This window comes from Saccopteryx bilineata, chromosome 8 (assembly GCF_036850765.1).
Source record: "Saccopteryx bilineata isolate mSacBil1 chromosome 8, mSacBil1_pri_phased_curated, whole genome shotgun sequence".
NCBI classification, from domain to species: domain Eukaryota; kingdom Metazoa; phylum Chordata; class Mammalia; order Chiroptera; family Emballonuridae; genus Saccopteryx; species Saccopteryx bilineata.
In genome coordinates, this window is record NC_089497.1 from 97,011,887 (window position 1) to 97,033,989 (window position 22,103).

General features: G+C 37.2%; 1 protein-coding gene across 1 annotated transcript in view; it reads right to left on the reverse strand.

The window, feature by feature from the left end:
• Positions 1-21,821, reverse strand: part of OTOL1 (otolin 1) — a 48,001-nt gene extending 26,180 nt beyond the window's left edge. The window contains exons 1-2 of the mRNA XM_066241388.1: positions 21,749-21,821; positions 12,920-13,008 (exon numbers count right to left, since the gene is read on the reverse strand). The gene's annotated coding sequence lies outside the window, so the exon portion shown is untranslated. The remainder of the gene's footprint in view (positions 1-12,919; positions 13,009-21,748) is intronic.
• Between the last annotated feature and the right edge of the window lie 282 nt (positions 21,822-22,103).

Below are 22,103 nucleotides of genomic sequence, written 5' to 3' on the forward strand. Positions count from 1 at the left end.
TGAGATCAAGGAAGAAATAAAAAATTTCCCTGAAACAAATGAAAATGAACATACAACAACTCAAAATCAATGACACAGCAAAAGCAGTCCTAAGAGGGAAGTTCATAGCATTACAAGCATACATTAAGAAGAAAAAGGTCAAATAAACAACTTAAGTGTGCACCTAAAAGAACTAGAAAAAGAACAACAAATAAAACCCAGGAGAAGTAGAAGAAAAACTATAATAAAGATGAGAGCAAAAATAAATTACATTGAGGCTTAAAAAACAATACAAAAGATCAAGAAAACCAAAAGCTGATTTTTTAGAAAAGTAAGCAAGATTGACAAACCTTTAATCAGACTCATCAAGAAAAAAAGAGAGAGGACTCAAATAAATAAAATTAGAAATGAAAGTGGAGAAGTAACATCTGATACCACAGATATAAAAAGGGTTGTAAGAAAATACCATGAAGATCTATATACCAAAACTCAATTACAACAAATGAAATTAAAACAGTTCTCAAAAACCTCTCAGCAAACAAAAGTCTTGGATGGGATAGCTTCCCAGGTGAATAATACTAAATATTCAAAGAAGGACTAACACTTCTCTTTCTCAAGCTATTTCAAAAAATTCAAGAGGAGGAAAGACTTCCAAGCTCCTTTGATGAGGCAAGTATCCTCATTCCATAACCAGGTAAAGACACTACAAAGAAATAAAATTATAGGCCAATATCCCTGATGAACATAGATGCTAAAATTCCTGATATCAAGTTATACTACAAGTTTCTGGTAATCAAAATAGCCTGGTACTGGCATTAGAACAGGCATACAGATTAATGGAACAGAACAGAGAACTCAGAAATAAACTCACGCCTTTATGATCATTTGATGTTTGACAAAGGAGATAAGGGCATACAATGGAGTAAAGACAGTCTTCTTAATAAATAGTGTTGGGAAAATTGGACAGGTACATGCAAAAAAGTGAAACAATCCCACAAACTTATACCATTTAAAAAATAAACTCAAATGGATAAAAGACTTAAGTTTAAGTTGAAAAACCATAAACGTCTTGGAAGAAAACATAAGCAATAAACTCTTCGATATCTCTCATAGCAATATTTTTGGCAATTTATCTCCACAGGCCAGTGAAATAAGGAACAAAATAAACAAATGAGACTGTATCAAACTTAAAAGCTTTTGCACAGCAAAAGATACCATTAATAAAATAAAAAGACAACCCACACAATGGGAGAACATATCCGCCAATACATCTGATAAGGGGTTAATAACCAAAATTTATAAAGAACTTGTAAAACTCAACAGCAGGAAGGTAAACAATCCAATCAAAAAATGGGCAACAGAACTAAATAGATACTTCTCCCAAGAGGACATACAGATGGCCAATAGGCATATGAAAAAATGTTCAATATCACTAATCTAGTCATCAGAGAAATGCAAATTAAAACCACAATGAGATATCACCTCACACTTGTCAGAATGGTTCTCATTAACAAAACAACACACAGTAAGTGCTGGCAAGGGTGTGGAGAAAAGGGAACCCTCCTGCACTGCTGGTGGGAATGCAGACAAGTGCAGCCACTGTGGAAAACAGTATGGATATTCCTCAAAAAATTAAAAATGAAACTGCCTTTTGACCTAGCTATCCCACTTTTAGGAATATATCCTAAGAACACCAAATCACTGATTCAAAAGAAGAAATGCACCCCCATGTTTATGGCAGCGTTGTTTACAATAGCCAAGATCTGGAAACAGCCCAAGTATCTGTCAGTAGACAGGTGGATTAAAAAGCAGTGATACATATACACAATGGAATAGTACACAGCCATGAGAAAGAAGGAAATCTTACCTTTTGCGACAACATGGATAGACCTGGAGACTATTATGTTAAGTGAAATAAGCCAGGCAGAGAAAGACAAGTATCATATGATCTCACTTATATGTGGAATCTAATGAACAAAGTGAACTGAGGAATGGAATAGAGGCAGAGGCAGGGTCACAGGGAGAAGAGGGACAGCAGTCAGAGGGAAGGGGCATGAAAGGATGGGATCAGAGAAGATGAATGGATTAGTAAAATTATATATACATAACACAGAGATACAGATGACAGGACAGCAAATCCCAGAGTGAAGTAGGGTGGATGGAGTTAAGGGGAAGGAAATAAAAGGGCTGTAATGGGGATACAGAAGTGGGAGGTGAGAGAGTTATATTGAGTGGGGCAATTGAATCTATGTTAACACAATAAATTAAAATTAATAAAAATTTAAAAATATATACATGTTATTATTCAGTGTGTATAAAGTATTTTTGACCCTAAAAACATGTTGTGATAGGCTCTTGATAAAGCAGTCCTGAGGTAGCAAATAAGAGATAGATGTTGGGACAAAGTACAAAAGGAAACTAACATTGAGAACAAAGGAAGCATTGTGTAAGCACTTTAAAATGGTTATTGCGATTATGTCTCACATGAACCATGCAAGATAAGATTTACTTTGCCTACAAAATGGATTTTCAACCTGAGGCACAGATTGTTTAAGTAGTTTGCACAAGATCACAGTGTTAGTAAGCAGTGGAGCTGGAATCTAAATCAGTTTGACTCCCACATGCTGTCTGGAGATTAAGGAGTGATCAGAAATGCTGCAGAATGAACTGAGTTGGACACATCATGGAGATCTACTCTAGACCCTTCAGTGGAAGAAAGTGATTTCCCACAGACAGGAAGCAAGAATGTAAAAATGGGAGACATGAAGAAGAGGATAGATGAGAAGTCTGCCTTTGACAGTGGAACATATTAGTGTAGGACAAACACAGTTAGTTACACAGAGAACATGGCACATCAGACAAGAAAACAAAGGGCTACAGGAAGAACTATAGCTAAGTCTGAAGTTTAATGCATGTGTATAAACCTTAACAGAGGGTTAATCGTAACGAGTGAAAAAGGAAGTTGAAAAATAAAGTACCTAGGAGTAAATTTAACAAAGGAGGTTAAAGACTTGTAATCAAAAAATTATAAAACATTAATAAAAGAAATCAAGGAAGATACAAACAACTGGAAGCATATACCATGTTCGTGGTTAGGAAGAATAAACATTATTAAAATGTTTATATTATCCAAAGCAGTTTATAAATTTAATGTAATACCATTAAAATACCAATGACATATTTCAAAGGTATAGAACACATATTTCAAAAATTTATATGGAACCAAAAAAGAACACAAATAGCCTCAGCAATCTTGAAGAAGAATGAAGTGGGAGGTATCACACTTTCTGATATCAAGTTATACTACAAGACCATTGTACCCAAAACAGCTTGGTACTGGCATAAGAACAGGCATATAGATCAATGGAACAGAACAGAGAACCCAGAAATAAAACCACACCTTTATGGACAATTGATATTTGACAAAGGAGGTAAGAGTATACAATGGAGTAAAGACAGTCTCTTTAACAAATGGTGTTGGAAAAATTGGACAACCTGCAAAACAGTGAAACTAGACCACCAACTTACACCATTCACAAAAGTAAACTCAAAATGGATAAAAGACTTAAATGTAATTCGTGAAACCATAAGCATCTTAGAAGAAAACATAGGCTGTAAGCTCTCTGACAACTCTACACGAGCAAGTGAAATAAAAAACAGGATAAACAGATGGAACTACATCAAACTAAAAAGTTTTTGCACAGCTAAATACAATACGAACAGAATAAAAAGACAAACCACACAATGGGAGAACATATTTGACAATATGTCTGATAAAGGGTTAATAGCCAAAATTTATTAAAAACTTGTAAAACTCAACACCAGGAAGACAAACAATCCAATCCAAAAATGGGCAAAAGAAATGAATAGACACTTCTCCAAAGAGGACATACAGATGGCCAATAGACAGATGAAAAAATGTTTAACATCACTAATCATTAGAGAAATAAAAATTAAAACCACAATGAAATACGACCTCGCACTTGTCAGAATGGTGCTCATCAACAAAACAACACAGAATAAGTGCTGGCGAGAATGTGGAGAAAGGGGAACCCTCCTGCACTGCTGGTGGGAATGCAGACTGGTGCAGCCTCTGTGGAAAACAGTATAGAGATTCTTCAAAAAATTTAAAATGGAGTTGCCTTTTGACCCAGCCATCTCACTTTTAGGAATATATCTCAAGAACATCATATCACCAACTGAAAAAAAGAAATTCACCCCCATGTTTATGGCAGCATTGTTCACAATAGCAAAGATCTGGAAACAGCCCAAGTGTCCGTCAGTGGATGAGTGGATTAAAAAGCTGTGGTACATATATATATACAATGTAATACTATGGGGCCATGAAAAAGAAGGAAATATTACCTTTTGCAACAACATGGATAGACCTGGAAACCATTATGTTGAGTAAAATAAGCCAGGCAGAGAAAGAAAAATGACATATGACCTCACTCATTTGAGGAATCCAAAAAACAGTGAGAACTGAGGGACAGAATTGAGACAGAGGAGAGATCAAAGGGACCAGAGGAAATGAGGACAGAGGGAAAGGGGATGATAGGATGGGGTAAACCTGAAGGGAAGAGGGGGGGCGCTGTGGGGAGGGAGGCAAAGGAGACATTGAAGGGAATATGGGGGAGGGGAGATGCATTCAGGGTGACCCTAGAATCTATGTAAACACAATTAATTAAAAGAATTTTAAAGAAAAAAGGAAGTTGAGGTCCCAAATCAACCTAAATACAGTAAGTCCTTTTACTCATCCTGAAGTTTGCCTGGACTAGAAGTATTTCAAGAGCAAAAAGTTAAGTCTCTTGTTTTTTGTGTTCCAAATGACTAAAATAATATATGCAAATAATATATCCCATAAATGTTTGCTGACCTGATATGAAGTAAATGAATGCATTATGGTCTCCAATTTTCCATCCCTTTCTGTACTCACATTCTTTGATGGATGGAGTTTACACAAAATCCCACAAAAGAAATGAGGTCTACACTCTAATCCCTTGACTTCAAGTTTAACCATGTGATTTTGACCAATAGAATGAGGTGGAAATGACAGGGTGCTATTTCCAAGTCTAGGTCTCAAAAGCCCTGATGTATTTCAGCTTGCTCTGTTGGACTTTGGCCACTGCCTTGAATGGGAAATGCATGGCTGAGCTTGCTGGTCACAAAGAACGATAAGAGACACCTGGAACAGAGCTGTCCCCAGTAAGTCGCCCCAGCCAAACATAGATAAAAGTCCCCAACTAACCCACAAACACGTGACTGCGCCTAGGTGAGACCAGCTGAAGATGATCTAGATCAGACAACCCTCACTGATCCCACAAACAGTAATCTATTCTGTCACAAAGTATCTCAAACTCAGTGATGTAAAAATAACCATTGTATCATAGCTCACAATTTCAAAGGTCAGGTATTTGCTCCTGGATCAACAGGTTATTCTTCTGCTCCATGAGGCACTAACAAAGGCAACTGTGCAGTATTCAGCTGGTGCATAGGCTAGTCTGGAGAGGCCAAACTACAGATCCAGGATGTTGAAAGCAATGGGGACCTGACCTGTGATGGCGCAGTGGATAGAGCACCGACATGGAGTGCTGAGGTTACTAGTTTGAAACTCTGGGATTGCCTGGCCAAGGTACATATGGAGTTGATGCTTCCTGCTCCTCCTCCTCATTTCTCTCTCTCTCCTCTCTCTAAAATGAATAAATAAAATCTTTAAAAAGAAAAGAAAGAGAGAGAAAGAGAGAAAGAAAGAGAAGAAAGGAAGGAAGGAAGGAAGGAAGGAAGGAAGGAAGGAAGGAAGGAAGGAAGGAAGGAAGGAAGGAAGGAAGGAAGGAAGGAAGGAAGGAAGGGAAGGAGGGAGGAAGGAAGAAATTAAAACACTGGGCTCCACAATCACACAGTCTCTCTAGCATGGCAGTCTCAAGATAGTCAGACTTTCTCACTCATGCCTCAGGGCTCCCAAAGACAGTGTTGCAAGAACACACAAGCTGCCAATCTATTGAGGCTGGAACTGAGAGCTGACACAGTAACACTGCTATTGAATTCTGTTAGTCACTGTAGTCACAGAGACCAGCCAGACTCCAAGGGAACATGCATAGACCCACTTTTCAAGGGGAGCGGTAACAAATAATTTCTGCCCATTTTGAATCCACCACAAACACTTGAGCTATAAGTCATAAACCATGGCAAGGGTAGGTAGCAAAAGCTAACTAATAACAATAGTTGAAGTCTCTAGATTAACCCTGTATTTGCTACATTGAGACAAACCTGACTAAACAGCCTCCAGACTATAGGTTCTTATCTTTACCAGGCAGCAAACATCCTGTGTGCTCTTCCCTGCACCCCACCTCAGCTCACCATGGTTCTAAAAGTTGTACCTAATGTCCGTGGTCAGATAGCTCAATTAGTAGGAGCATTGTCCCAAAGCTCAGAGGTTGCTGGTTTGATCCCTGGTCAGGGCACATACAGGGACAGCTCAATGTCCCTGTCTCTCTCTCTTCCTTCCTTTCTCTATAAAATCAATAAAATTTTTTAAAATAAAATAAAATAAAAGTTGCATCCAATTAAAGTTCATAAGCAGATCTGAACCACCCCATGTTGAGATGCTATTAGACGGGATCTTGAAAATTCTTCAAACTTGAATGTCTTTCAAACCTTAAGATTCTATAATGCAGGCGTCCCCAAGCTATGGCCCGTAGGGCTACATGCGGCCCCTTGAAGCCATTTATCTGGCCCCCGCCTGCAATTCAAGAAGGGGCACCTCTTTCATTGGTGATCAGTGAGAAGAGCATTGTATGTGACGGCCCTCCAAAGGTCTGAGGGACAGTGAACTGGCCCCCTGTGTAAAAAGTTTGGGGATCCTTGCTGTGTTCCTATAACAGCAGACACTTTATAATGTATAAATATTAGCTCATACCATAAAATTCCATTCTAAATCCAAGAGATATTACAGTTCTTCTAATAATGTACTCTCTTCTCTCTTTAAGAGAGTGCCTCATTTGGGAGGACTTTTTTTTTTTAAGATTTGTTAGTTTTTTCCTCAATTAGAATTGAGGTATTTATACCAACTTAAGCATGTACATTTATTTGTAAGATGACTGGCAAGTTTTATGTTGAGGCTAGGACCACGGATTATAAAGAAATTTAATAAATGACTAGCAAGTAGCATATTCTATAAAGACTAAAAGCCACTGGCTTTGTAGGCAATCAGCAATGAGTAGAAAGTTCAGATCTTCTACTTCTTAATTGTTGAACTTGGAGCAAGTTGCTCAATCTTTCTAAGTCTTGGTTTCTTATTTCTAAAATGGAGATCATGATAAAGGAAAGCAACTTCCTTTCATACGATTGCAAAACTTAATGAAAGTATGCATGAAAAGCTCTTAGCATAGTGTCCCTAATAACTGTTGGCTATTATTTATAGTGAGGACTCGATCTAATAAAATTTACTAGTCAGAAATTGTATTTTAAAGCAGTGACAAGTTTTTCCTGTTCTCATATTGTGCCAGAGTGGAACCATTTCCACTCTTTTGTATACACTCCCCTATATCTCAGGGACTCGAAGCCTAAGAACTACTTTTCCCAGACTCTCTTGCCACCTGGGTTCCAGTTTAGTTGCTGCCAGTGAGAAACTTGTGTAGGATGGAGACAGAAAGAAAGAAGAAGCCACTGTTCTCCTGTTGGCACCATGAGTGAATGAATGGACTTGACAGAACTGAAATTTTGTGGTGTCCACTGAAGCACCGACATGATCGCCTTGGTTTTGTAGGCAGCTGTTACCATTGGCAGCAGTGTCCTGCAGTTCCTACCCTGGGCATCAATAGCAAAGTCCTGACTTTTTGAAGACCAGAGGCAAACCTGACAGCCAGGAGCAAGCCTCCCTCCTTCAATGACTGCAGAAACAACTCATTACCTGTGTTAAATCCCTCCATGTGGGACAGACCTCCAGTGGCCCCAGATTGATTCCTGTTATAGTCTTCATTACTTTTGCCTCCACTTTTATTACCAACATCCAGTCTGCTTTATAGCCAATCCTAAATTTTCTTTTTTCTTAACCCAATTACTCCTCAACCATTCACAACATCTTAATCTATAAGAAACTAGCTGGATCCAATTGTTTTCCAAAAGTTTTATCAAAATATCCTCCCCAAATTTTCTGAGACTGCAAATATACCATCCACGCCAGTGTTGCATTCCAGTTGCATTCTGGAATGCTGGTTCCAGTAAAAATATTTTTAATTATATATAAAAATATAATTTTAGGCACATGGATATGTGAGGATGTTTTTGGGCTGCCACAGTGAAGACCTTTCTTCAACTTACATCAAACACTCTTCCTCTCTGACTTGAGAGTTACATAAGATAAACTTTTATATATAGCATTTCTTTATATATAGAATTTTATATATAGCATTTATTTCTTATATGACTAGTTACTTTTAATTTTTTATACCTTATGATGACCAATATGCCACACGATGTTCTTCTCATTCATTCATTTTTTTCTTTCAGTCAACAAATGGTTATTAAACACCTACTCTATGTCAGACATCATATTATATCTATAGGAGTTATAAAAAATTGCTTTTATAGAACTTACATTTCAATAGGAATAACATTAGATGGTAAAAAAATTAGTATTTTAAATTTTATTATTTACTAATTTTAGAGAGAGAGGAAGGAAGAAAGAGAGAAACATTGATTTGTTGTTTCACTTGTTCATTCATTCATTGGTTGATTCTTGTATCAACCAGGAATGGATCCCACAACCTTGGCATATTAGGACAATTTTCTACCCTACTAAGCTACATAACCAGGGGAAAAAAAAGATTAATTATTTTAGACTGTAATAAGTGCAATGTAGGAAATAAATAGGTGTTTGAGAAAGAGTGACGACAAGGAAAGATTGTTTCAGATGGGTGGCTAGAGAAAGTCAAGAAAGCAGCACATAGTGGATAGGAAGCCTAAGGAGGCAGCGCTGATGAATCAGAAGCAGCCAGTCTCAGGAAGAGCTGTCCAAGCAGCAAGGACCAGATGCATGTGTCTTGTCACCAAAGAGAAAAGAAAAGTCAAAAGGCCCTGAACGTAGGGAGTGAGACATAGAGGGTTGGCATAGATGCCAGCTGGCATGTGGAAGATGGCTACAGGTGGGACAGAACAATAAGTGGTAAAAGCCAGTGGGAACTGTTAAAGTCCAGGCAATAAGAGATGAGGTCTACAACAGTTTGTTGATGTTATGATAGAGGAGTCCAAAAGTGAAAAATTTGGCTTCTGTAATAGTAGCTTTTTAGTTGTAATAAATAAAAGATATGTAAGGGTTAAGAAATAGTTAATCTGCATGCTAGTCTCTCTTAATGGCTCCCTGGCCTTTACTTTGAAATAAGTGAAAAGTTTACCTTTGCAGGAATGTCAGGAAAAGCTTACATTTAGGGAGGGACCTGATAATTAAAGGAGTTTAAATCACAATAGTTGTTTGTAAAAGCCTAGCCACAGGACTAACTGTGAAAATTCAAGACCTATAAGTTAATTAGAAACTTAGTTTACCAATCTTATACCTTTACTTTGTATACAGAGAAAACAGGGAGTCTTTTCACAGACAACACCAAAAGGCAGATGGTCCCAGAGGTGTCAGGTCCCCACTGTTCCTGGGGGACACCTGCCCTAGCTGTCTTAAAGACTTACCAAAGACACCATATAGGACCATGCTGATTGGGCCTGTGCTACCTCAGAAGAGATTGAAGAGGAAACATTCCTGCAACTGAACCTCCATCTCCTGCACATTGTTACATGGCTAAAACTTTTTTTTTTTTTTTTGCCCCTCATACAATTACTAACAGTCCCTGAACCTTACAAAAACCACCAGGACCCAAGAGTGTTAAGGAAGTTCTTTTGGACAGAGTCCTCTGCCTTCCCAAGTTGCTGCAATTTGAATTAAAGACACCCTTGTACCTACCTTACTCGGTCCCTGTCACTTATAAAATTGGCTAAAAGGGGGGACAGATAATACAAATCCCAGTTTGTTCCAGTAACGGTTATTTCACAATTTAAAGATCAACCCTTTCTGGAAAATAATCATTACTGTCCTTAATTTCTACCTGAAATGTGCATCTTCAACCGAGTTATATTAGAATTTAACTTTTTATTTTGACTTTAGAAGGTTTCTTAAAATTATAGTGTTAATCTATATCATTTTGAGAAAATGAAAATAAGAAGAAAAAGATAAGTCTATGTGTGGGATATTCCTAAAGTATATGATTAATAATAATTTTTATTTAGAAATACAGGATGAGGTTTAGTTAGGTCAAGATTTTAATTTAAAATATAAAATGAAGTAAATATAAGTTGGCACTAGGCAGCACAATCTAGACATAGAAACGCTTGCATAGAAATGGTGGTTAAATTTTGTCTCCCTACAACCAAAGTAATTGATTTCTAGCTTCTCTGAGTGGATTTTAAAAGTAAAGTGAGATCTTTGCCCTGACTTCTGGTATAACAGCTTGATGAGATGAACTGATTGGTCTGAGAGGTTTCCTTGTAATGAGGAACGGGGGGGGGAAGAAGTGAGACTGGAGCCCCAGTGAAGAAATGGGGTGACTTCAGGGCTTGTTTTGAAGATGTTTGTAGCACGCCATGACTCTCCCTTTTAAATAAGTAACCAAAAGTGGAACTGAGAGTTAGGAGCTGCAACCAAGAGTGATTATTAACATCACATCCATTTCAGACATGTTTACATTAAGGAAGAAAGTCCCAAAACAAGAGTGTATTACATAAAGATGTCAAGGAAGAATAAGAAAAACAATGGGGAGGGACAGTTTTTGCCACTAGCTCCTTCTCCTTCTCGAGAGCTGCATCCACCAAACAACCCTCTTCCTTTTTAAGATGCCTGGTATCAAGCTCTCAATACTATGTAACCAAAAGGGAGAATTGTTCAAATTTCTAATAAGCTGTTTTCTCCTGCCCTGATTCATCTAGCAAACTCAGGCAAGCCTGTTAGAGCTCAGAGTTTTAGTTCATTGGCAATATATCTCATATTTCCCCATGTATAAAATACACCTTAGTTTTGAGGCCAAAATTGGAAAAAACAGTATTACATAAAGTTATTGAACTCAAGTTTTATCATCATAAAATTTATACAACTCCTCATCACTGTCAAAACTCCCTTCCATTAGCTTGTCCTCATCTGTGTCTGATGACAAATCACTGTCTTCATATATTGCCTCGTCCTCAGTTCCATCTACGGCATTTGAAATGCCACAACCATTGTATATAAAGCATCCAGTTTTTAGACTCCAAATTTTTTGAAAAAGGGTGCATTAAGATGTATAAGTACATAGAGAAATACAGTAATACCATCGAAAGGAGGAGAAACTTTCTAACTACAGATTTCCCTTTCCCACTTCATTTTTTAAGTGCAATTCCAGAGTAATTGCAGTCAGCTCTGAGAAGCCTTTCTCATCCCTTTGTGTTGACAGATACCCCCAAAGTGTAATAATTTCTAGTATCCAATGGGAGGCTATTTCTCCCAGAGCATCTAAATAAGTGAATCCACTACAATTTTATTAAGCACAATGAATCTCATATTACATTCTACTAAATTAAATGTTGCTTGTATTTAACAAGTGTATATTAAAATAAAAACATTCTCAGCATTTTTTGTTGTTGTTGTCAGATAAAAGGGATTGACTCTGATTAACAGTATAACACCATAAAAAAATAAAATGCAGCCAATGTGGACACTTTTCCTCTATGCATGCCACTACTTTTTCAGTTATTTCTCCTCCCATGAGGACTTAAATCAAGGTAGTGTGACAGATAGGAAACAGAACAATCCAAGTGGCAGGTGAAGCCCAAGATACCAGATATTGTGTGGAGAAAAAACTGCACCCAGAGGAGCTGGGAGCAATCAAGGGGGCAAGACGAAGTGATAACTCAGGTGACTGGTTGGTGGAAAAGTGAACTCCCCCACATGGATGAGTAGACAGGTAAAAATGTACATTAAATTTAGACATAGAAATAAACCCTGGTTCCATACTGCCAAAACCTAAAAGAAACCATTAAGGGTGGGATAAGACAAAGAAGGAACATCTTTTTGTCTTTCTTTTGTCCTTCACAAGCATCCTGAGTATGACTGCTGTAGGGTTTCCTTATTTTAGGGACAGAGAGAAAGAAAGTGGGAAAGCCACAGTATGAATGTGTGGTTGGCCAATAGGACAGTGAGCCTGAGGTCAAGTGTGCAGACTTGATAAATTCCACTGATTGTAACAATGCAGTGGGGAATTGTGTGGGAGGATGGGGGAAATGGGGTATGTGGGAATTCTCTGTGCTTTCTGCTCAAGTTTTCTGTAAAACTAAAACTACCCTAAAAAAAAAAAACTTTCACATATTAAACAGAGAAAAAGCAATGGGGTCCAAACATGATTGATTTGTTCACTTATTTGCTTCTGGTAGCAATTAATAATCTATCAGAGTTGTTGCTGAAAAACTGAATTTAAAATTTGCATATACTCATAATATAGTTTGTTAAATTTGGGTACGTTAACAAAAATATACAGTGGAGCCAAACTGGGTTTCATGTTAGGAACTTCCAGAGATTTCATGAAGACTTTTCTACTTCCTTCATATAAAATTTTTGTACACTCATTAAAATAAATATAATCTAACCTAAACAAACTGTTTCACCTTTTTGGAGAACAAACAGAATGCATGTTGTGGGGCATTCTGGAGCAGGGAATTATTATGGGAAAGGAGTAAAAGTGAGCTCATTCCTGTTCCATCAGGTCTATCTGAAACTTAGCCAGAGGTTACCTGGAAAGGGGGTTCCAGGGAACCTTCAAAATATAGAATCTATCATATTGGAGGTTTTTAAAGAAAAGTTTATCTTAGAAGCAGAAAGCATTTTTTGGAAAACGTGATAGATAAGGAATTTTCATCATTAGCAGCTTACCTTCTGTCGATAGGCTTACTTCTCAATGTTGAAAATCTGTGTTGATTCTTTGATCAGCTTACTCACATGCTCATACAGAGGGCACTCAGCTAGAAAGTAAAACCGTTAAAGATATTGCAAGGAATATATGCTTTATTATAAAAATGTTTTAGTATACCCAGTAAGACTAAATTAATATAAAAAATACTTCCAATCACCAAACTGCCATATGTCTTTTAATTCTATAGTGTTTAAAATCTCCCTTCTCTCTCTCTCTCTCTCTCTCTCACTCTCTCTCTCTCTCTCTCTTCTATTGAGAGTTCCAAAGTTATTGCAGAGTTCTGAATGCCTTATAAACAAACAAGAGGAAAAACAGAATTTTGAGGATGGCAACAGACACTGCATCTATCCCCAAAGGTATCAGTCTCTCCCTATCCTGCCCATTGGGATCTGAACAGTTTAGTTTCAGAGCTATTTAGCATCTTAGATAAAGGTTAGAGCAGACCCCATAGAAACATCGTAATCAGAAGTTACCAAGAGAAATCAATCTAGGCCTACAGGTATTGGAGTTGACTCTTACCCTATCTCCAGTTCTCAAAAATTTCTTGAAAAACTTAATTATTCCTCATCACTCTTAAGGCATTGTCATTGACTTGTACCATAATCAAGAAAAGCTGGAGACTTGGAAGGATACAAGCTTTCACTGCTTTTTGCAGGTTGCGATGATATGCCAATGTTAGAACTCTCCTGCTTTCCTCTAAATCCATAATTTGGCCTTAAGCTCCAAGACTGCCTCATGGATATGGTTTCTGTGAACTCCATAAAAAGGAGCCTCAGCCTGTGTAACTAACAGCTGCAGGAAGCCCAGGAGTGAGTCACTTTACCACGAAGGCTCAGTGTCCCTCTATTAAAAACAGTAAGTTAGGACTAGATGAGCCAGTGATAAACCCTTTTCTAATTCTAAAATATTAAGATTCTTTTCCCAACAAATCCTGGCCAACCAGAGCATTCTAGAAATAAATATTGTTACATACTCATTTTGTCACTTTGCCCAAGGCCTATTCCAGGACTTTAGAGTCAGGCCATGGAACACACTGCCTGTGGCAGTGGCTCTGGAAGACCCCTTAGAGATCAAGAGCTCTCCTAGAGAGAGCTGAAAAATCCCAGGAAAACAGGTATGTTTGATAAGCATCGGGTTTGGTGTCAGCCCAGAGAAAGAACAGAAGGGAGTCTGTCCCCGAAAAAGCTATCTAGAGGTTAATGCTTCACATGAAAACAAGTAGTCACTTCCTCTTTCAGGACAGTCTTGCTATTTAATACCCCAAAAGACCAAGGACAAAGAATAGCATTGTATAAGCACTGTAACTCAAGCAATTAGCCAAGTAATGATCTGTGGGGTTCATTATAGCAGAATGTCAATTAAAACACTTGGAAGGAGATTATGCGAAGCCCTTAGATTTCAAATCTTATAAACTCCCAGTAAGACTAAATTATAGTAAATGTCATATAGCTACAGTAGGTATCACATAAATGAAAATAAAGTTTCTTCTCTAATATAAACTCTTGTTTAATATCTCGTAAATTCCATAAATTGAAAAGAGCAGCCAAGTATCTCGTCTTCATTCAACAATGAAGAAAATAGGATAAAGGATCTCATGGTTTAATGGAATATTTTCTTTCCTACCTTTAACCTAATTAAGTCATATTTTGTGTAGCTCTAGTTAATTGGGTTTTTTTAAGTTTAAAAAAATATAGCTATTAATTTCATTTTGGATTGCCATCCATAGACTTAAGGAGAGAAAAGAGAAGAGGAATGGATAAAATGTGAATTTCAGAAGGAAATTATTACTTAGAGAGATCTTTAGGTGAGAGGTCTTCTGTTTAATGAATTGCCTGACCCTCCTTCATTCTCACAAACGTATAGCATTTCCTTTTCTTTTTCTCTTTTTTTTTTTAGTGCAGATGCATTATTTGAAAAATTGACTTCTTATAGAAAATAAATGATAGAGTCCCTTATGAAATTTCAAAACTGCAAATATCATTTAGCATCCAAATAGATGGCTATAATGATTTGCCCTGAACACTCGCAGAAAGGACATAATATCTAAAAATTAGTTTCTGTCCTAAAAATCCTAAAATCAACTTTAAGATAATAGTTAAATAGTTATTCATGAATTATAAATCCCTTACAGAAGGGTGTGAAAATTAAAGGACTAATAGATCTAAAAATGTAATGTTTCATTAATTCTATCATAGGAAACAAAATGCATATTAAATTTTTATCATTCATAATTGTTCTGTAAAAGATTACAGGCATAACACATTTTTAAAAACATAACATCTTTTCTCCTTATCAGATAACTGTTATGATAGAAATCATACTTTTGATACAACTACCTCCATCATTTTAACTAAAGATATACCATACACTTATAATCTAAACAAAACCTAATCATTAAGACCTTTATTGCACATCATTTCTGAAAGGGGATTAAATTCATGGTGGGGCAAAAGTAGGCTTACAGTAGTTTGTATGGAAAATAATATAATAATAATAATGCAAGAATAAACTCACATACTGACATGGATGGAACCAAATATACATAGTTCTAACCGAGTAGTGTTATATTATAATTGCCCTTTAGAATTTAATTTTACTTATCTCACAGATATTCACAAACTTTGTGGCTTTAAAATTAAGAATAATTCTACACTTTATACCATAATCTTCCACATTTCAAAAATCAATACAAAAAATAGATTTAATACCACTGAGAAAAGATTGCCTTCTATCAATTGCATGCTTTTATCATTCCTATTCACATTGCTATTTCCTGGAGGCAAATTATATCAATAAGACTTTTTAAACCCCAGATCTTATTGCAAAAGACAAGATGGAAGATAAAATAAATCAATGTTTGTAATCATCTTCTACCTTATGGATGTTTCTTTATCAGCAATTCCTCTCTTGGTTGGTATATTGGAAAATTCAATCTCGTTTACAATTAGACAGGGATCTGTTTTATTTCCTCCAAGATCTGCCCCTACCCAATGAGAAGTGAGTGCCCTACAATGACAGGGGTGGTGACTTTTTTCTGAATCTGAAAAAAGGCTCTGAAACTTGATGAAATGCAAATGCCTTGGGAGTATTGAATTCTTTGCTCTTTACTGCCCTTCCCCTTGGTTTACAGGACTATCTTTCATCCAAATACTTTAAGGTCCCAGCACCATTATGTCAAACAACTTTTCTCTTTAGTAGACACAATAGTTTCTTAAAGGATCCACACTGTAATTTGTTGTTTGGGCAACATTTGGGTATTCAGAGACACCTGCTTCCATTGTTGAGTAAGCAGCAGCAGGACAACCGCTTGGGTGACATTACTAAATACACACACACTTCATCCTTCCCTTTACCACATGAGCCTGCCATCCATTGAAAACTGACAAAGACTTGTAGATTCTTGGCCAGGTTCATTTCTAAGAAGGTGACTTTGTCATTATTTGGGGGTTACAATAATATATTTTTAAAAACTTATAAATTACAAAAGCACAATTGGCTTCTGGATAGATCATTCATTCACTCATTCTTTCATTCATTTATTAGCAAGCAAGAATTTATGAGAATATGCCAAGTGCCAGACCATATTCCAAATGCTAGGCATAGAGCAGCAGAGAGATGGAGAAGGCTCCTACTTTCATAAAGTATGTATCCTAATGGGAGAGACAATTAAAAATTAAAACACAAAGATTAAACAGTATATATCAGATATGAATAAGCCATATGCACAAATTAAAATAAAGTGAAGTTTGGAGAGTGACTGAGTGACTTTTTTTTTTTTAATTTTATTATTGATTTAGTGAGAAAGGAAGGGAGAGAGAGACAGAAACATCGATCTGCTCCTGTGTGCGCCCCAACTGGGGATCAAACCAGCAACCTCTGTGCTTTGAGATGATGCTATAACCAACTAAGCTTATCCAGCCAGGGCCTGACTGGTTGTTTTATACTGGGTGTTCAGGGAAGGCTTTCTAATAAACTGACATTTAATCGCTGCACTCTGAACAACAAGAGAATCAGTGAGGTGGAGGGAATCAGAGAGGAAAGAGCATCCCTAGTGCAGTGTCTGAGAAGTCGACAAACATTGGACTGTAAGAGCAATGCAAAAGGGATCAGAAAATGTACTTTAAAACCCAGGTCCATGATTTTAGTACCTATGTCTTCTTCTATGTACTTTATTGTTTCAGGTCTTATATTTAGGTCTTTGATCCATTTTGAATTAATTTTAGTACACGGGGACAGGCTGTAGTCGAGTTTCATTCTTTTGCATGTGGCTTTCCAGTTTTCCCAACACCATTTGTTGAAGAGGCTTTCTTTTCTCCATTGTGTGTTGTTGGCCCCTTTATCAAAGATTATTTGACCATATATATGTGGTTTTATTTCTGGGCTTTCTATTCTGTTCCATTGGTCTGAGTGTCTATTTTTCTGCCAATACCATGCTGTTTTGATTATCGTGGCCCTATAATATAGTTTAAAGTCAGGTATTGTAATGCCCCCAGCTTCATTCTTTTTCCTTAGGATTGTTTTGGCTATTTGGGGTTTTTTATAGTTCCATATAAATCTGATGATTTTTTGTTCCATTTCTTTAAAAAATCTCATAGGAATTTTGATGGGAATTGCATTAAAGCCCTTCAATAGAAGACTGGATAAAGAAGATGTGGCACATATACACTATGGAATACTACTCAGCCATAAGAAATGATGACATCAGATCATTTACAGCAAAATGGTGGGATCTGGATAACATTATACGGAGTGAAATAAGTAAATTAGAAAAAACAAGAACTACATGATTCCATACATTGGTGGAACATAAAAACGAGACTAAGAGACATGGACAAGAGTGTGGTGGTTACCAGGGGTGGGGGGAGGGAGGACATGGGAGGGAGGGAGGGAGAGAGTTAGGGGGAGGGGGAGGGGCACAGAGAACTAGATAGAGGGTGGCGGAGGACAATCTGACTTTGGGCGAGGGGTATGCAACATAATTTAATGACAAAATAACCTAGACATGTTTTCTTTGAATATATGTACCCTGATTTATTAATGTCATCCCATTACCATTAATAAAAATTTATTATAAAAAAAAAAAAAAAAAAAGGATCAGAACCAAATCAAATCCCAGACTGGCAAATACAATTGAATATATTAACATGTCTGAGACAGTTCCTATGAAAGAGGACTGATCAGCCATCAAAACACAGAAAAAGGAGTTTGTGAGGCACAAACTGAATTAGCACCTATCTAGCCAGGCCCCAGGAGCCTGAGTCAATGGGACTAAATATTACAGCCCCATTAGCATGCTGATCCGCATTATGAGCTGCATGCAGATGATTAACTTAATTGGATGCCATGAAATATTTGATTAATGTAAATCCTCTCATTACGATCCCACACTCACCAAGTGCTTCCTGATTCTGCCCTCAGAATGTGCTGAACATAACACTCTTAATAATTCGACATAGTGATTGCTCATGATAAGTACAAAGTGAATTTCTAATTACCATTTGGCTTCTCTTGTACCTTGTTGGCTTGTAGAGAATGCAGTGGTCAGGATGATACAACAGCCCATGTGGTTATATTTCTCTTTGTATTCAATAAATTAATGGGCATTCTGGAAGCTATCTATCTCTTCTTTATTTTAGTGTTTCTGTGGCCCTGATTACTACTGTTAGACTTTGGCAAATGCACGTTTTTTGTTTTTTTCTTTTTTTTCTTTTGTTTTTATTCATTTTTAGAGAGGAGAGAGAGAGGGAGAGAGAGAGAGAGAGACAGAGAGAGAGAAGGGGGGAGGAGCTGGAAGCATCAACTCCCATATGTGCCTTGACCAGGCAAGCCCAGGGTTTCGAACCAGCGACCTCAGCATTTCCAGGTCGTCGCGTTATCCACTGCGCCACCACAGGTCAGGCGGCAAATGCACGTTTAATCAAGCTACTACCAAAAGTATCCTAGCCCAGCTTCAACTGGCCTTTCCTTAGCAGTCCCCACCCCTTGGTGCTGAGATTATATTAATACACAGTCTTTTGGCTCATCTGCAGGCGATACATTCCCAGACCCTCAGTGGACACCTGAAACCACTGATAATACTGAATCCTCTATACATTGCTTTCTTTTCCCTATACATACTTACCTGTGATAAGGTTTAATTTACAAATTAGGTACAGTTAGAGATTAACAACAGTAATAGTAAAATAGAACAACTATACTATAATAAAATCTGTGTGAACGCAGTCTGTCTCCCCCTCTCAAAATATCTTATCGTACTATGTTTACTGTTATAGTAAACATAGGAACATAAGTTGTGGAAATGTTAATAGGAAAACTTGTAAACAGTTGAAATGAATACAAAGTGAAACTAAAACTATTTATGCACCTGGCAAACAGCCAAGCATGGAGTGCGAAGAAGTGATAAGAGTGAACCCTGGCAATAGCCAGATGTTTATGTGATTTGTAATAACCATATGGTGAGAGGTGTTGCATTTGAAGATTTTTAAGCACTGGCCCCTGAACCGCAGCCAGTCATCTTGACTCCAATGCAGAGTGGACATGTCTCGGCTTTGGACCAGATCCTGAACCAGACGCCACCCAGAGGAGCATTACCAGCGGGGCCCCTTCTTATGCGAGTACCTAGGCAGCATCTCCGCATCTAGCTGTGAGTAAATAAATACTGCCTATGCTTTGAACTGCAGCTTGTTGTCATGTCTTTCCTCCAAGAATAAGACTGGGCTAGCCCAAGTAGAAGCCTCTGAACTCTATCAAGAGTAATCTTGAGGTTACCAACTGAACTACGTTACAAACTGTGTAGTACGACCTACTGCACTGGGATAGCCAGTCCCGGGGATGCCTGGCTGGCAAAAAACTGGGACATACATCCTTTTGGGGATGATAAGAATGATACAATGCCTAGGAGATGAGATAAAATGAGGTGCTTAGAATGGCATGCAATTTAAAACTTATGAATTGTTTATTTCTGGAACTTTCCGTTTAATATTTTCAGACCACAGTTGATCGTGGGTAACTGAAATCACAGAAAGCAAAATTGCAAATAAGGAAGAACTGTATGCATATGATGGTTGCATCTTCATCCAAAATGCCTACTGAACTCAACTGGGCATGATGAGGAAAGTGGCTGCCCTGGAAAGGGGTGAAGGCACTGGAGTTTGAGGGCAGCATGCTCTCAGACCTGGGCAAGCAAACATCACGTTCCTCATCTATAATATGGAGGAGTAGTCTAGGTCTTTTTTTATAGATTTTTAATTATATAAGTGATATAAAAATACTATATTTTTCCTTTAAATGCATAAAACATTATAAGGAACAACCTCCTAATTACTGTCTTCTACACCTGCTGTCCCAAATTGAGCATATTAATCACTGTTATTACATATAAACCCTTTCAAACTTTTTAAAGTATTTATATCATATGTCTACATACATTCATCTACCTATAAAAGATACACAGTATTGTTTGCTTTATGGTTAATACATAGTTCCACATTGTAAATCTTGCTCTTAACTTGTTTTCATGAAATAATATAACCTGGAGATTTTTCCACATTGGAACATATTTCTCTCCCTTAGTCTCTTTAATTGTTGCATAGTATTCCATTATATGAATATGCTACATTCTCCTTCACTGTTTATCAATTGGAAGCTATTTAGACATTTTTCAATTTTAATTGTTGAAAAAATATCCATATACATTTTTTATTGTGCCCATAAAACTGAATTTCCCTAGACTAACTCCAGAAAGGAGAAATACCAAATGATTGTAACTGAGTCTAGACTCAAGCTATAGTCCATAGACCACCTGAATGTGGACAAACATCAAAGAAAAAAGAAGAGTGATTCTATCCAACACAACATAAAGATTTTTTATAAATTTAATGAAGCCTCACTGAAGAAATCACAATATAAAGTAATCTGACACAAAGTGTATAAACACTCCTTTTCACTCTGCTCGATGGTGGGTGTATGGAATAAGGTGAGTGATTTTAACCAGGAGGCACCTCCTTGATTTCCAGCGGCATTCCAGCCATTCAAGGTCCCAAAGAGGACGGGCCTGAGGCAGCTGTCCTAATTCAGCATGCCTACAATCATGTCTTCATCAGGAACTCTGGGATAAAATTCAACCCTGAGCTGTGCCTCTGACTTCTGACTTATTCCAAAATAAACTGCACTTTCCCCAGATTGATCACATTAACTTGAAACCAAGCAACTTTATTAAATATTTTGTGTTCTTCTTCAGGGTAGCATTTATACTCAAAATAATTTATTAGGTGGAAAACAATAAGTGCTCAGAATAAAGCTCCTTTTATAAAATTGTTACCTCACCAAGCAGATTATATTTCCGACCCTAAATTGAAGGAGCTTGTAGGCCTTCTTGCTTTCCAGGTAAATCTGCCCTGTTGGGCTTTGGTCCAGAAAGCTCCTGCTTTAGCTCACTTTCTCTTTCCCTGACCTCTCCTCTCCAGACATGTATCTCATGTAACAGCTTCATACACTTGACCCTGACTGCGGCAATCAAACACCAAACAGAAAGGAATTAAAGGAGAAAGTTTCCCTTGCTACATGCCCAGCAGAAAATCTTCACATTTCAGAGACTTTTGTTTTTAACAATATAATTTTCCCTTAATTTTACCTATGCAAAAATGAAAGTTTCATGGGGAACAAGGAATCTTGAAAGTTCCACACAGTTTGAAATTAATTGTATGCTTTATAGAATTTTAATTGGATGAAGTTTTGTTTCATCCTCTCTCTTATGAAAAACTCTTATAAAAATCTTCATTCAGCCTGACCTTTGGTGACGCTGCAGGTAAAGCGTCGACCTGGAACGCTGATGTTGCTGGTCCGAAACCCCAAGCTTGCCCGGTCAGGGCACATATGTATGTGAAGCAATTACTGTGAATCGATGCTTTTCACTCCTCCCCCCTTTCTCCTCCTTCTAAAATCAGTAAATAAAATATTTTTTAAAAAATCTTTGTTCATCTTCAGCTCTGTTAAAATTATAAAACTTATAGTAGAAAATGGCAAAAAAGCTTTTCTTATTTTGTAATTTAATGTGTAAATAAAGTCAAATTTTAACAACTAGACATTTCATTATATTTGGTCATCATTCAAAATAACTACCAGAAAAAGAGATTATATTTTTGA